Source organism: Papaver somniferum, chromosome 5, assembly GCF_003573695.1.
Source record: "Papaver somniferum cultivar HN1 chromosome 5, ASM357369v1, whole genome shotgun sequence".
NCBI classification, from domain to species: Eukaryota; Viridiplantae; Streptophyta; class Magnoliopsida; order Ranunculales; family Papaveraceae; genus Papaver; species Papaver somniferum.
The window spans coordinates 147689896-147706476 of NC_039362.1; the positions used below are offsets into that span (position 1 = coordinate 147689896).

The 16581-nt window shown below is 39.1% G+C and overlaps 2 non-coding genes and 1 pseudogene across 2 annotated transcripts; all 3 read right to left on the bottom strand.

Moving 5' to 3' along the window:
- Positions 1–195, bottom strand: LOC113284689. The gene has a single exon (XR_003328320.1). It is a non-coding gene; the product is annotated as a U2 spliceosomal RNA (small nuclear RNA).
- A 1000-nt stretch (positions 196–1195) lies between these two features.
- Positions 1196–1307, bottom strand: LOC113284732 (annotated as a pseudogene).
- A 1521-nt stretch (positions 1308–2828) lies between these two features.
- On the bottom strand, positions 2829–2949 carry LOC113284728. Its single transcript, XR_003328351.1, has one exon. It is a non-coding gene; the product is annotated as a U5 spliceosomal RNA (small nuclear RNA).
- Between the last annotated feature and the right edge of the window lie 13632 nt (positions 2950–16581).

Sequence of the window (16581 nt, forward strand, 5' to 3'; positions counted from 1 at the left end):
AGTTTAAGCTTTAAGCATTGGTGGGGGTGTAGTAGTGCAACGCAAGGGCGACGCGTGAGAACCCAACAGCAAGCTGTTGTGATGGGAACTCCCCATGAAAAAAATTAATTTAATATCGTGTGAGCCTGGCTCACATATAAGATATTAAACTGATAAGAACAGATACTACTAGGGGTGCACATACCCTACCCATATCCGTCAACCCTATCCTACCCGCCAGTTTTTTAACCGTATCCTACCCTATCCACTATTTGGCGGTTGGCGGGTAGGGTGGCGAGTAAAGATTTTCTTAACCGCCAGTAAATATCCACTATTTGGCGGTTGGCGGGTAGGGTGGCGAGTAAAGATTTTCTTAACCGCCAGTAAACAAGTAGGGTGACGAGTATATACCATACCCTACCCACCCTAACTAAGGGTGCACATACCCGTATCCTACCCTATCCATTATTTGGCGGGTGGGGTGGCGGGTAAAGACAATAAACGGATAGGATGGCGGATAGATATAGGCCATATCCTACCTACCCTACCCGTTGTGCAGCCCTAGATACTACACTTGATGTTATAAAATAGGCAGAAAAAGGTATGGTTTTTCAAGGTTACAACTTCTCCTTTTATACTGTCTCGTTTCCACTCCTCTGATTTGAGTAGTGGATGTGGGACTAAATCTTAATTCGATGCCATACACAAGTTGAGTTGGGTCCATGGGCATGGCATAGTAGTATTGAAAACAAATGACTCATTTTAGTGATCAACTCTTGTGGTAGTAATATGTTTAAACAACTAGAGTAAAATCTTTGTTTACATCAAAGTTTTCTTGTCAATAATAATCTAACATGAACTAACAGCAGTCAACTACTTCAATGTTCTAGGAACTAGTGGCTCATCCTGCCAGATAAACTCCTCGTGCACGAGTTTGAGCTTTCAGCCTACCCAAAATTCTTCTAAATCAACAATGCCAGTTTGTATTATCAGATGACTTTGAAGAGAACTTTAGGCTTGATGTTATAATCAATGAGTTAGTTATCCATTCAGATTAATTAAGCTAAGCAAATTGAAGTGTTTTTAATAGATGCGATTCAAGGGTAAAAAGTCTAGTTAAAAACCATGATTGACAACATTTTGGGCGACGGCTAAGAAGAAATTTTCTTTCTGCAAAGCCATGGAAATAAAAACTTTTGTTCTGAAAATTGTTGGGTTCCTCTTAAAAAAGAGAAGCCCTCCAAAAATAGGCCTATGCCGCTTATAAACGGCAAGCACACTTAGTAAAAGGTGAAAGAATAGTTCGCTTTGTGCTCACCGCACGGCTGCGTGATTCATTTGCTATGAGACATGTTACTATGTGCGTAAGTGAAGAGATGAGGTGGTATAATGGCGAATGTAAGAGATACTTGTTGTAATATATCATTTACGGCTTTGTAATATGGTAAGGGAATAGTGATACAAGCATTTGGAGAAGTATTGTATTTCTTCATGCTAGGTGTCTGTTTGCATCAAGTCATGCACAAAAATTGATTTCCTTTAAAATGAACAATCCGGCAAGGGTGGGGTTACTAGAGCATTTCATAGCTCTTTTAGATGCTGGGCAAACAAAAGACCGTCCATTGACTTGAGTCTCATCTTAAAGATTTCCCCTTTGGCCTAGCATTCCAGGAACAAGTTACGTACTACAGTTTAATAACCAGTGCATAAAGAAAATTATTTTGCCACTTGGGTTGCTTTGGGTTATCAAGGACGGAGGAAAAGAAACATGTTAATGGAAAGATTCAAGGCCGGTAGAAGAAAACAGATTGAAGCACTCAAACAACAGAATGAATCTTTGGAATCTGCTGCTCTGGTGGTTACTTCTGCTGTATCATCATCTCCTTCAGCCTTTGCCGATGCCTAATTAGAAGCAGAAGAAAATAAATGCTTTCACAGAACAATCTAATTTAATGTCCGTATGGAATGTATATGTGAGACAATTTTTATGTTGAATAAAATAGGCTGGAACTCTTATTTGAGAAGCCATAATAATGCATCAAGCTGCGTGTACCTTCGCGGAGCACCTAGCTTTCTTAAAGCACTTTTACACCAAATGTGTTGGTCTACTGGCACTGCTATAGCTTGTGCAAAGCCTACTAAGAAGTACAAAGTTATATTAATTGCTTGAACTGTTTTTCAAAGTCTTGAGCCCTTATGTATCTCCATTTTGGAACTTTGCATTTTTGTTATTCTTTCTACTTCCTGATTTTTTTATAAGAGTTTTTGGATCTTTCTATTTTGTTTGTGAACACAGGGTTCCCGAGCATCATGTAAGGTACTCAACAACACTCTTTTATGTACCTTTGTAGTGATTGCTGTCTGTTTGATTTCAGATTCTCTATTTCGTTTTAGTTATTGAATTCTTAACTCACGTACCTCTACAAAAAAAAATTGGTCATTTGCTTTTCGGAATGGAGAGTAACCGATAATGTCTCATTGAAAAAGAAACAATCTTACTTTAGCTTTCACTATTGCAGGTGCACAAGTCTAACTGAGCACCATATCAAACTGTCAATATTGTGTTGAATTGCAGGTCATAAGATCAAATTTAATTGGGTGATATTTAGTTATTGTTAATTGATTGTTGCTGATGTTTTAGCATTTACAATTGACTTGGTGGACCAACCTCATTTATATTTTCTGTTGTTTTCAAAATCAGTGTCTGTGATGCTGTTGCTGATGTTTTAGCTATAAAGTTGCTTGGGCCGTGGTTAGTAGTAATCTGATGTGCTCGTGTATCGTCAAGTGCATGCATAGTCAACTACACACCACATGGAGATAAAAACTTTTGTTCTGGAAATTGTTGGGTTCCTCATAAAAAAGAGAAACCCTCCACAAATAGGCGTATGCCGCTTATAAACCGTAAGCACACGGTATTCTTTAGTAAAAGGCGAAAAAATAGTTCGCTTTGTGCTTAACGCACGGCTGCGTGATTCATTTGGGAGAGTCAAGTGCTACCTTTATACAGAGCATTTGGGGTAGAGTCGTGCTTCCTAGTCTATGAGGGACTAATTATTCTTCAGTTCAACTGAGTACTGGAAATGGAACGGTAACGCACTGTCATAAGCTTTAGTTCTTTTGTTTCCTTCTTCTCTAGGTTTGAAATAATCTATATGATTGGGTGATATTCAAGTAACTTTCTTACTCAAGGTATGGACTATGGAGATGAACTACGCAGGTGATTGCCAATGTAGGGTTCACGACAGGTGCAAGGCTTTCGTCTAAAGATGTAATTTGTCTCAACCCGAAGTGATAATCAGGTGGGATTCCAGAAAAAGCAGACTTCTTTGTGCTTCGGTCATAATAATAGAACTCATCTGGATCGCACTCACCTTGCGGTTTTAGGATGATCCAATTTGTCCCTGGAATAGCTACAATTGAAAAATCTGGTTTTGCATTCCACATAAAAGGCAAGAGCAACTCGGCTTCAGTCCACTTAATGCTATCACCATAATTAGCATAATTAATCCACTTAAGGAAAAAATCTAGTTTTGCAATTTCTTCATCTTTATAACTGTAATCATAATTAGTCTCTCCCTTTTTCTTCGGTATCTTCCTACCTGATATGCAAATCACTTTGTTTTCATTAGTTTTTGGACTGAATCCAAACCCAATGCACCAAACTTGTCGTTTTCCGTCTCCTGCATTCCCTTCCGAAACCGTGGTAGTTAAAATCCAAGGTGATCTTTCTCCAGTACTAGGATTAATACATACCAAACCATTCACTGCTTGTTTTGGTGTTCCATAAGAACTGCGATCCGGTACTAATTTCTTAACATCAAATTGTCCACTACCAGGTAAACAAGTTGAGAATTTGATAGCATGGTTGTTAGGTTTTTTATGTGGGTTGTTAAAATCAGGTTCTGTTAAACTGATAAAAAGAACTAATCTCTGACCACACAAACCAGATTTTGAACGTTTATAATGTAAATCATGCAAGTATGAATCTATTTCAATCAAAGATTTCCAAGGTTTAGAAACAGATTTGAACCTCATCAGTGATTTCACAGGTAGTCTGCTTAGTATATCACACAATATATGATTATCACTAGTAGGGTTTCTTTCATCACTAATGATGTTAACAGAAACTTGTTGAAATCTATTATTAATCATTTCCATAGAATTATCCCTAGAAAGAAGATGATTATTAGGGTTTTCAGTACCTTCTACTCCCCAAAATTGCTTCATGATGAACTTCTTCTTCTCCATGTCTGCTGTGGAGTGGATTTTTTTGTTACCAGAAGGCAAAGTCTGTCTCGATTGTAGAGAAAATAGGGTTTTAATAGGGAAAAGTTAGGGCACTAAGTTGGTTTCCAGAGCTTTCATCGATATCTCTTTTTTTTTCTGTAACACCCGGCACCGCTAGACTCGGTGGAATATATATACCCTGCCAGAACAGACCCGGGTTCTATTCTAAATTTGGTGCTTTTGCTGTGCTTTCATTTTCATTTCTCTGGCTAACTCTAGCCATGAGAAATGAACATTGTAGCGAGACAGTTAGGTGCGGGTCTTCAATGGGGTCACTGACTAAGTTTTATTGATATATTTTGCATCCAGATTAAACAAAATGTGTTGTCTATTCTTTTCTTTTTTATTTTTTCTCGATATATCTCAAATGCCAACAAGTAGTGAGATAGTTTTGTTGAACGGTTACGTGTCGAAAAGATCAATTTTTCGATGTTTGGTTCAGCACCGAATGGAATATACCACGGTATGATTTAGCGTAGCCTCGTTGTTTGGTTCTACGACTAGTATACTAAAATAGAATTGTCATAAATCTTAGGAGGTTATTCTAACTGACATGGACTTCTAATCTAGCATCTGGAAGGCCATAAGACTAAGCCTAATTATTGTTAAGTGGTGATGTTTTAGCATTCATTAATTGACTCGATGGTAGGCTCAACCTCATTTTTTCGCCTCCTTTTTTGTTGACTTCTTAGTTCTGTGAGCTTTCATGTTTGTTTTCAGAATCCGTCAAGTTTGGTCATGTCGAAGTTAGCAAAGTTATAGTCTGTTCATAAAAACCAATTCTCGCCGAGTAAAGTCGGAGATAAATGAGTTAACTCATTAAGAAAAATCGGTTTTCAAAATTTTCAAATTTCGTCACTTCTTTCATGATTTAATCTTCATCTTATTCTTTCCTTAAGGTATTTCTTTTCTGATTCATGTTTACTAATTAAGATGATGTCCCATTAATGGTTGTGGATATCAGTTTCTTAAAAAAAAAAAAACTTACTTTTAGTCTCACCATATTCTTTATTTGTTCTTTCTCATTTACTTATTTTTACATCTCTAATGGAAAAATAGTTTTCCCGCAGGTCTCCTGAATTCATTAATAGGATCCAGTGGTGAAGTTTTATTCAATATGAGGAATGCTTCTGAGGAGTCAAAAATAATGGCGTTTAAAAAAGTAATCCTTAAAGCAGTGGTGCTAACCATCATCTCTCTGATGGTCCATATTGATAGTATCAATCTAGTATCCCCGTAGATTAAACCAGTTCAAAACCATAAACCTCTGTTTTTCTGGTTTCAAATTCAAAAATAACCTCCTAAACTAGTGCAAATGAATAGCCGAGATAAAGGTATTGACCATATATACAAATATTATTCTTTTTCAAAAGATCTTTTCCAGTGTTCAGAATTTTCTGTCAACAAGTTACCCATGATTTGGTCCTAAGTATCCAGAATTCTTCTTATCAACAGAGGAAAATTTGTTATTATCTTAGGAAAGCTCTAGTGACTATCGAGTTTTATCATCTTACTATTACTCAACCTTCTCATAAAGAAAACTTTTTACTTATTGAGTTTATAACAAACCCTAAAGTGGCTTCCTCCTCCGGGAGCCGTATAAACCAATTATCAAGACAACTAAGGAAACCTGTTATTGATTTACCAGAAAGAAGGAGAATTGTTGGCTCTTCTCAAATTGTTAATGATGTTGCAGAGGAATGAAAATATGGTATTTTAAGGAAACTAATGTGAAAGGATAAAATAGATATGGGGGTCATAAGAGAATGTATTAGCTCTTTATTGAGGAGATATAAGAACAATCAGGTTCGATTAATGGGTTTTAACCTCATGTTGGTGAGGCTAAACTCATATGAAGAAAGAGATGAAGTTATACAAAATGGACCTTGGATAATATGGGAAGCTTTATTTGTTGTTCAAAAATATGTCAATGGCTTTCCCCTAAAAGACTACAAGTTTACTCACCAAGTTTTTATGGTGCAGTTAAAATATTTAAACTGGACATCTAAATGGTGTTATAATATATGAAGTGTCAATGGCTTTCCCCTAAAAGACTACAAGTTTACTCACCAAGTTTTTATGGTGCAGTTAAAATATTTAAACTGGACATCTAAATGGTGTTATAATATATGAAGTGATTGGTTACATGGGAAAAAAGATAACTACAAACCCATCAAATTGTATACCTTGATACGGCTGTTTGTGGGTATAAATGACTCACGGGTTTTGTAACGGACCGGAAACTTACGCCTTTGGTGCGCCATGATGAAGCTACGGTCCGGGCCTCAAAGCTAGGCAAATGCACGTCCATTTTCCCTTGCAAGCATGCTTGTGGAGCATGATGCAGCTAAATTAGCTTCCACACCGTTCCAAACTTACCCTTGTCCGTAAAAGGGTGTAAGGCCAAGGCCAATGCACATTGCATGCATCACTGGATTTCCTCTATGTAGGGAATTCATCACTGAATTTTCTATCTAGCTGAGCAAAAGTCATACCGCCGAGTCTTGTCCAGGTGTGAGCCTTGGAATTTGGCATAGGCCGCACCAAGCCCTTTCCATTCCCTACCTTATCTCGTTTACCAACTCTACGTAGCTTGATAGGAAGTATGAGCATCCACTTGCTGGCATGCAACTAAGCCTCATCAAGTATGGCCGCAATCATCTCTTGCGTCGAGCTTCCGAGCCAGATGATATGAGAGGCCAGAATGTCGCAATCATCTCACAATTAGATGATATGAGCGACAAAGTGTTGGACCGACAATGCTGCAACTCATTGCGGCTGCCTACGTACCCTTCCCTACTATATAGAGATCAAGCACAGACCGCAGTTCATCCTCGAAGAGACAAGAACTTAAACCAACTCGATTTCAAGGTCGTAGACTAGCAATAATGGTAATGGCCTGGTCCATAGGCCATTCCGTCAAATATGCATAATTATTATGCATCATCGAGTCCGCGACGTGGCATAGTGATGCCTAAGCATCAAATGCCCTCTTCGAAAGGCTGCTCAACTATAAATGAGCCTTATGCATCATTTATAATCTTCCGTCTAAGCTATGAAGCTTACTTGGTACATAGTCCGAATATGCACCTTCAACCAAGTACCCCTTCCTATATATGTCTTAATGAAATTTCTATAAGTATGTTTAGGGGAGAAAATTGACATGCTTGATTCACTGTTCATCGAAATGATTGCGTTACTTCGCAATGATTGTTTTCATTCACAATGATTGTGTACAATGATTGCGCAACACTCGTTCGGCCAGCCCTCTCTGGCCTGATGCACAATGATTGTGCGATATTGGCTCTAGGCCAATAACTTTCGTAATGCGCAATGATTATGATGCAAGCTCAAGGCCACCTACCCAACTGGCCTAATGCATCATGATTATACAACATTGACCCTTGGCCAAATGCCAAACATAATGCGTCATTTTTGCGCGACATTGGCCTTAAGAAAATCTTCCGCGTACTACGCAACAGAAGCTTTAGATGAAGCTTCATCTCAGGCCATGACAGATCTTTTAGCATGCGCCATGTTAAAAACACAGGGTGTTACAATCTTCACCCCTTTAAAGAATTTCGTCCCGGAAATTCAAAACCAAAAAACTATTGTGGACAATCTCTTCGGTTTGGATTTTCTGAGCAAAAGTCTCATACCAGATGCTCAGAAATCACGGGTTTCTTCAAGTTATCGTGAACAACAATTTAGACCTTCTGAGCAACCGTCCCATACCGCCTTCCCAGTAATCTAAAAGTGCCTACAACAATACCAAGAATCGCAATTGGCCAGCGCCAAGAGGATATCTCGACCAGGTATCCTAGATGGCATCCCATACTACCACCCAGGAATCCCTAAGGTTCACAAGTTTAAAGATGTCATCGAAATGACAATCTTTTAGCACATTACTGTGTGGAAAAGTTTCCAGTTTCCCACCGTCCCTTACGGTCATCCAGGTTGCCACTCGTAAGTGGGATGCTAGTCGGGCCTGACAACGCATACCCTTGGCCAGTTGTCAACGTGTGGGGATGATCAGTCCCATTGTCTACCCACCGTCCCAGACGGTCTTCCGGATATCCACTCGTAAATGGGGTGCCAATTACGCCAGGAAAACTCACAGTACTCATCCAAACTCAACTCGAATTGCAAAGTAACTGGAAGTTCCAGTCACAAATTCTTTCCGCAGAAAAGTTGGCCTACTCTCCAACTTTATATTTTCCTTTGTAGGAAAATGCTCGCTGACAAGTCCATTCCGCACAGTCCCTAGAGTTATCTCGGAACTTGCTCTGATACCAACTGTGACGAACCGGAAAATTACGCCTTTGGCGCGTTTCCCCGCAGACCGTAACTCCTCAGGTGTGCCATGTTGAAGCTACGGTCCGGGCCTCAAAGTTAAGAAAATGCACGTCCATCAGCCCTTGCAAGCATGCTTGTGTAGCATGATGCAGCTAAATTAGCTTCCACACCATTCCAAACTTACCCTTGTCTGCAAAAGGGTGTAAGGCCATAAGGCCAAGGTCAATGCACATTGCATGCATCACTGTCTTGCCTCTACGTAGGGAATTCATCACTGAATTTCCTATATAGCTGAGAAACCGTCATACCGCCGAGTCTTGTCCAGGCGTGAGCCTTGGACTTTGGCATAAGCCGCACCAAGCCCTTGTCATTCCCTACCTTATATCGTTTACCAACTATACGTAGCTTGATAGGAAGTATGATCATCCACTTGCTGGCATGCAACTAAGCCTCATCAAGTATGGCCGAAATCATCTCTTGCGTCGAGCTTCCGAGCCAGATGATATGAGAGGCCAGAATGTCGCAATCATCTCACAATTAGATGATATGAGCGACAAAGTGCTGGACCGGAAATGCTGCAACTCATTGCGGCTGCCTACGTACTCTTCTCTACTCTAAAGGGATCAAGCACATACCGTAGTTCATCCTCGAAGGGACAGGAACTTAAACCAACTCGATTGCAAGGTCTTTGATAGGCACGTAATGCTGCATTTTATACCCATATTTATTTTAGCTATGACTCGATATTCTTGGCTAATCACTCTATTTTAGTGCTTTTGTAGAAAGTACAGATGAATTTGGCTCACCCGAAGGATTAACGGCTAAAGTGAAAGCTAAACGGTGTTTGCAACTAGATGGACTAATAATTGTTACTCACTGCAGAAGAACCTTGCATGTGGCTGGCCTGGTATTGCTTTGTATCAGCAGCACTCGAGGCTAGAACCATTTTGTGCATTGTGGAAAACAATAATTGTCTTCGCGTATTCAAACGGCCCGGCCCACTGATGACTAAAGGGAAATTGGAGACGTGGTTGCTTCTGCACCACATTTGTTGGTCGAGTTCAATCTGAAATATGGAGAGAGTAACTGCGTGAGATGGGGTTCATCACCTCTTCCAACATCAGCAACATCAGGTTCATGCAGACGGAGTTCAAGTTCTTCTTATTTGAACTGTCGACCAACAACATCATTGCTTGAGGTGTTGTTGGTTTCAATATCTATAAAGTGGACTCCTTAGCTGAATAATTGCATCCGAGTGGTGTTTTCTAGTATCTTCAATGGGTCTGACCTAAACTTGGATAAAGAAGACTTGTTATGATGATGCGACTAAAGACGAGAATTGGTTGGTCAAGACACATATGGTGGTTTGTATGATGGCTGGTTATTATTGCAGGTGGTGATTGAAGTGGTTTCTGGATTGATCTTGCTGCTGGTTTGAATGATATGGAATTGACCAGTTAACATGAATGATGGTGTTGTTCCGTGCTGTTCGGGTAAACTTGCAGAAGAATCTGGAAGACTGAAGGAGAAAGAAGTACACTCAATGGCTGGTGATGATTGTCTCGTCGATCCAAAACGATGAGCGGAACTAGGTGATGCTGCGATGGTTCTTAGGGTCACAAGAGTATTACTCTGACTCAGTTTAGTATACAGGCAGCGAAAGAAGGTTGACAGGGAGAGGCCGGCTGCAGACTGCAGTTGAATTTGAGAACGAAGTGAGGTTGTGCTGGCTATATTTGGGGTCAGTGGAGATGGAGTTCATGTTACTCTCCCAATTTCAGAAGCCTGGAGGCTACATAGAAGACGATATGAATTGGAGTTCGATGGAGTTGAGGCTATTGATGTGGCTGGTTGTCGTGAATGAGTTGCTATCTTGGATGGTGGGTTGCTGCTCGGGTTCTGGAAGAAAAGATGCATGCGAAGTTGATGTTCTAGCTGAATTCGAGAACGACTGGGTGCTTGGTTGAATTGATCGAACTGGAAGAAGGTCAGCATGCAGTCGGTGGGGTGACGATATCCTTGCAGCTGGTAACTTGGGGCAGTTTTGTGTCATGAAAATGAGACAGAGAAGGGAATGGACTTGCATGTCGCTGAATTAGAGGCTATGAAGACAAGACTGAGGGTCCTCTGCATCTTAGTCGTGAATCGCAGTGACAGTTCCGCAGAGGGACAAGGATCTGGTGATGCTACTGATGGTCAGCGACTAAGATATGGGGTTGTGCATGGGATTAATGGGAATTCTGTGGAGATCGTTAGCAACATATTGTGTTGTTCGGAGTTAAGAAGGGTTCCGTGCTTGGACGGACAGAAATTAAGAGATGCTGGTACTGGTCGAGAAGGTTCAAGTCATAAGATACTTGGTCGTGGTTGAACTGGCAGAGGGGCTGTGGTCGTTATTGATGAGAGTTCGGATTTGGAGTGTGAGAGTTGGTATTAGACTGGGCTTTGGCAATATCTGCTAAGCCTTATTTCCTCGACAGTACCTATCTATTTAGGGATCGAGAAGAATAGAATTGAGGAGAAGCCGGCTAGTGGAGATGCAACTGAAGAGCAGAGAAGAAGAGGAGGCAGCCGCATAGGTGTTTTGGAGCATAAGAAAAAGATATGACACTGAGTATTTTGGTTTGATCGTTTTTCTTTTTATTATTATTTTTATGGGTTTTAAGAAATCCATTTCTATGTATTGCTAGATTTCATAACTAGGGTTTTTATGGTTTGAAACTACATAGGTATTAGGATACTTTAAATTGAATAATATAGCAAAAGACCATTATGATTTGGATAGATTAATTCTCGAACATTATTTATTGATTTATTGAAAAATGAGTTGTTGCTTCACCGGTTTTAAAAATCTATGTGCGTAATTGATAGTTTTACGAATATGTTTGTCTTATTATTTGATGATCCATGCTTGGTTAATTTTTCTGATGGGTTATACTTAGAAAAGCCAAATAATATTTGTGAACCTATATTTAGTTTCATATAATTTTCTTGCTAACGCAATTTGATGGTGCTTGCTTGGGTTTAGTCTTTTGATGTGCCATGCTTAGGGTATCCCAGCGATATTTGCGACTCTAATACATATAATAGGTGAGGTCGATAGAACGAACAATAAACATATATTCATAATTATGTTTAATTTCAGTAATTAAATAGAGATATTAGTGGATACCATGAAACCCTGGTTTCAGACTTTTCCTTTCGATTCATTTTATTAGTTTACTTTAATTTTATTATTCATTTTCAATTCTAAAAATCCAAAAATATTGTTTTGTGTTAGTTTTATTAGAGATATTGATTATAGTATTTCCAGCGCTCCCTGTGGGTTCGACCCGTACTTGCCTATGTCTACTAGTTAGACACCGTACGATTGCGGTTATCACATATAGGGTTTTCCCGAAAACCCATCAATTTTTGGCGACGCTGCCGGGGAGTGGTTGTGGAATATTGTAATTGGTATTTTGTATATATTTATTTATTTCATTTTTTCTCTGTACATAGCTTATTTTTTCTTTTATTGTTATATTTTATTTTAGTTCTTTTTACATAGCTTATTTGTTTTTTCATAGATATCTTAGTCTGAAGAGCGGCGATTGGAGTCAACAACTGACCTAAAGTAAGTACTTGATATTCTCGCAAAGCTTTTGCAAGGTGAGTTATTGAGAATTACTTTGTATAATGGTTTCCGGCGAGTTGACTTCTTTTGTAGCTTTTTGGAATCTTACCAAAAGAGCTGAGACAGAGAAGTCATCTCATATTTCATATGAGGAGTATGCATATGCACCTTCTCATTATCAAGAACCCGCCGAGTGTGTAAATAATGTTTGGAATTATTCTCATAGGTATGATCATTCCAGAACTTGTGAAGGTTATGATCATTACCAACCTTACCCTGATTATGAGCCACAATGTGTTGATTCCAATTATTATTCACACATTTATCCGTCACAGTATGAGAGAGATAATCAATCTTACTGTGACCCATCTGCATCACAACTATATTTGCTAGAACGCCTCAATATTGACATTGTTGAACTAACCAAAGCTAATGAGTTATTTTTTGCTGAGCTGAGTAAAACCCATGCTTATATTGCTCAAGTTGATAAACAAACTGATTTATCGATTGCTCAACTAACACAGTCGGTACAAGATTGTGGTCTTACAGAGGATACAGGTTCTAATTTTTCTTATACTCTTGATATTTATGGTGAAACCGCTTTAGATAATGAATCAATGTGTATGGAGAATGATGATGAACTTTATAGTTGTGATACTAGGAATACAGACATTGTCATACCAAGTGAAGGTGGTGTATTTATTCAAACTCTTGATCGTGTTAATGATCACTCGCATATTCAAAAGGATGAGTTTAGGATTGAGGACACCATTCTTTTAGACATTGTGACATATCAATGCTATAACAATGATGCTTATGAAGAATGTGTTAATTCAGAGGAAACTGTAATTAAGTCTAATGACTTAGAGACATTACACTCTATCTATAAGGTTACTTCTAATCATCTTTATTGTGATATTCCTATTGATTCCTTGGTTGATTATGATTATGATGATGATTTAGTACAGGTTTGCAAACCTAGTGGAGAAGTTAATATACCTAGAATTGTTAGCACAACTTTTCGGAAGATTCCTAATTTTGGATTAGAACTGCGTGCTTCTCCAGTATTGCTAGATTATTTTGCATCTCGTGACTTCTCTTTGCCTGTGCATTTCTCCCAGATTGTTTCAGTTCCCATCCCCAGTGAACCACTTGAGTCGGTAATTCTTGTTACCGATGATACATACTTTGCAAAAACCAGGTTTGGGGATAGATCTTTTCTTTTGATAGTCTCTATATCTTTACGTTGCTACAGCGAGAGTGTGAGGTTGTCATTAATTGTATATATTGTGCTCTGGGTTGATCCCCAGATATTTAGGTTGTTGATATATGGTGAGTCTTATTTGTATATTCCAGTAGGTAATTCTGTTTTCTTATTTTATTTTTATTTGTTTATTTTCGCATATTTTGAATTTCCCATCTTAATTTTTACATTGGATGATTCAATTACATTAAGGACAATGTAATGTTTAAGTGTGGGGAGTGGTTAAATTTTTACTTTTCCTTTTCAAGAATTTGCTTGCAATTTATGACCAGCTGTTGAGCGGGTCTATTGTAGGTTTGTAGGTATATTATTACCAGCTGTGTAGCGGGTCTAAAAAAAAAAATGATCAGCTGTGTAGCGGGTCTTTAAAAAAAAATTTATTATCATTATGATTTCTAGGGTTATGACCAGTTGTGTATCGGGTCTTATATGGTATTTGTCATGACCAACTGTGTAGCGGGTCTTTTGTAGGGTAATTTTTATGACCAGCTGTGTACCGGGTCTTGTGTATGGTAAAATTTTCATTTTATGACCAGCTGTGTAGCGGGTCTAACTCTCTCTTATAATATGACCAGCTGTGTAGCGGGTCAATTCTTTGTTTTGCTCGAGGACTAGCAAAATATAAGTGTGGGGGTGTTTGATAGGCACGTAGTGCTGCATTTTATACCCATATCTATTTTAGCTATGACTCGATATTCTTGGCTAATCACTTTATTTTAGTGCTTTTGTAGAAAGTACAGATGAATTTGGCTCACCCGAAGGATTAACGGTTAAAGTGAAATCTAAACGGTGTATGCAACTAGATGGACTAATAATTGTTGCTCACTGCAGAAAAACTTTGTATGTGGCTGTCCTGGTATTGCTTTGTATCAGCAGCACTCGAGGCTAGAACCATTTTGTGCATTGTGGAAAACAATAATTGTCTTCGCTTATTCAAACGGCCCGGCCCATTGATGACTAAAGAAAAATTGGAGACGTGGTTGCTTCTGCATCACATTTGTTGGTCGAGTTCAATCTGAAATATGGAGAGAGTAACTGCGTGAGATGGGTTTCATCACCTCTTCCGACATCAGCAACATCAGGTTCATGCAGACGGAGTTCAAGTTCTTCTTATTTGAACTTTCAACCAGCAACATTATTGCTTGAGGTGTTGTTGGTTTCAATATCTATAAAGTGGACTCCTTAGCTGAATAATTACATCCGAGTGGTGTTTTCTAGTATCTTCAATGGGTCTGACCTAAACTTGGATAAAGAAGACTTGTTACAATGATGCGACTGAAGACGAGAATTGGTTGGTCAAGACACATATGGTGGTTTGTATGATGGCTGGATTAGTATTGCAAGTGGTGATTGAAGTGGTTTATGGATTGATCTTGCTGCTGGTTTGAATGATATGGAATTGACCAGTTAACATGAATGATGGTGTTGTTCCGTGCTGGTAAGCTTGCAGAAGAATTTGGAGGACTGAAGGAGAAAGAAGTACACTCAATGGATGGTGATGATTGTCTCGTCAATCCAAAACGATGAGCGGAACTAGGTGATGTTGCGATAGTTCTTAGGGTCACAAGAGTATTACTCCGACTCAGTTTTGTATACAGGCAGCGAAAGAAGGTTGACAGGGAGAGGCCGGCTGCAGACTGCAGTTGAATTTGAGAACGAAGTGAGGTTATGCTGGTTGTATTTGGGGTCAGTGGAGATGGAGTTCATGTTACTCTCCCAATTTCAGATGCCTGGAGGCTACAGAGAAGACGAGATGAATTGGAGTTCGATGGAGTTGAGGATATTGATGTGGCTGGTTTTCGTGAATGAGTTGCTATCTTGGCTGGTGGGTTGCTGCTCGGGTTCTGGAAGACAAGATGCATGTGAAGTTGATGTTCTAGCTGAATTCGAGAACGACTGGGTGCTTGGTTGAACTGATCTAACTGGAAGAAGGTCAGCATGCAGTCGGTGGGGTGACGATATCCTTGCAGCTGGTAACTTGGGACAGTTTTGTGTCATGAAAATGAGACAGAGAAGGGAATGGACTTGCATGGCGCTGAATTAGAGTCTATGAAGACAAGACTGAGGGTCCTCTGCAGCTTGGTCGTGAATCGCAGTGACAGTTCCGCAGAGGGACAAGGATCTGGTGATGCTACTGATGGTCAACGACTAAGATATGGGGCTGTGCATGAGATTAATGGGAATTCTGTGGAGATCGTTAGCAACATATTGTGTTGTTCGGAGTTAAGAAGGGTGCCGTGCTTGTACGGACAGAAATTAAGAGATGCTGGTACTGGTCGAGAAGGTTCAAGTCATAAGATACTTGGTCGTGGTTGAACTGGCAGAGGGGTTGTGGTTGTTATTGATGAGAGTTCGGATTTGGAGTGTGAGAGTTGGTACTAGACTGGGCTTTGGCAATATCTGCTAAGCCTTATTTCCTCGACAGTACCTATCTATTTAGGGATCGAGAAGAATAGAATTGAGGAGAAGCCGGCTACTGGAGCCGCAACTGAAGAGCAGAGAAGAAGAGGAGGCAGCCGCATAGGTGTTTTGGAGCATAAGAAAAAGAGACGACACATAGTATTTTGGTTTGATCGTTTTTCTTTTTATTATTATTTTTTATGGGTTTTAAGAAATCCATTTCTATGTATTGCTAGATTTCATAATTAGGGTTTTTATGGTTTGAAACTACATGAGTATTAGGCTACTTTAAATTGAATAATATGGCAAAAGACCATTATGATTTGGATAGATTAATTCTCGAACATTGTTTATTGATTTATTGAAAAATGAGTTGTTGCTTCACCGGTTTTAAAAATCTATGTGCGTAATTGATAGTTTTACGAATATGTTTGTCTTATTATTTGATGATCCATGCTTGGTTAATTTCTTTGATGGGTTATACTTAGAAAAGCCAAATAATATTTGTGAACCTGTATTTAGTTTCGTATAATTTTCTTGCTAACGCAATTTGATGGTGCTTGCTTGGGTTTAGTCTTTTGATGTGCCATGCTTAGGGTGTCCCAGCGATATTTGCGACTCTAATACATATAATAGGTGAGGTCGATAGAACGAACAATAAACATATATTCATAATTATGTTTCATTTCAGTAATTAAATAGGGATATTAGTGGATACCATGAAACCCTGGTTACC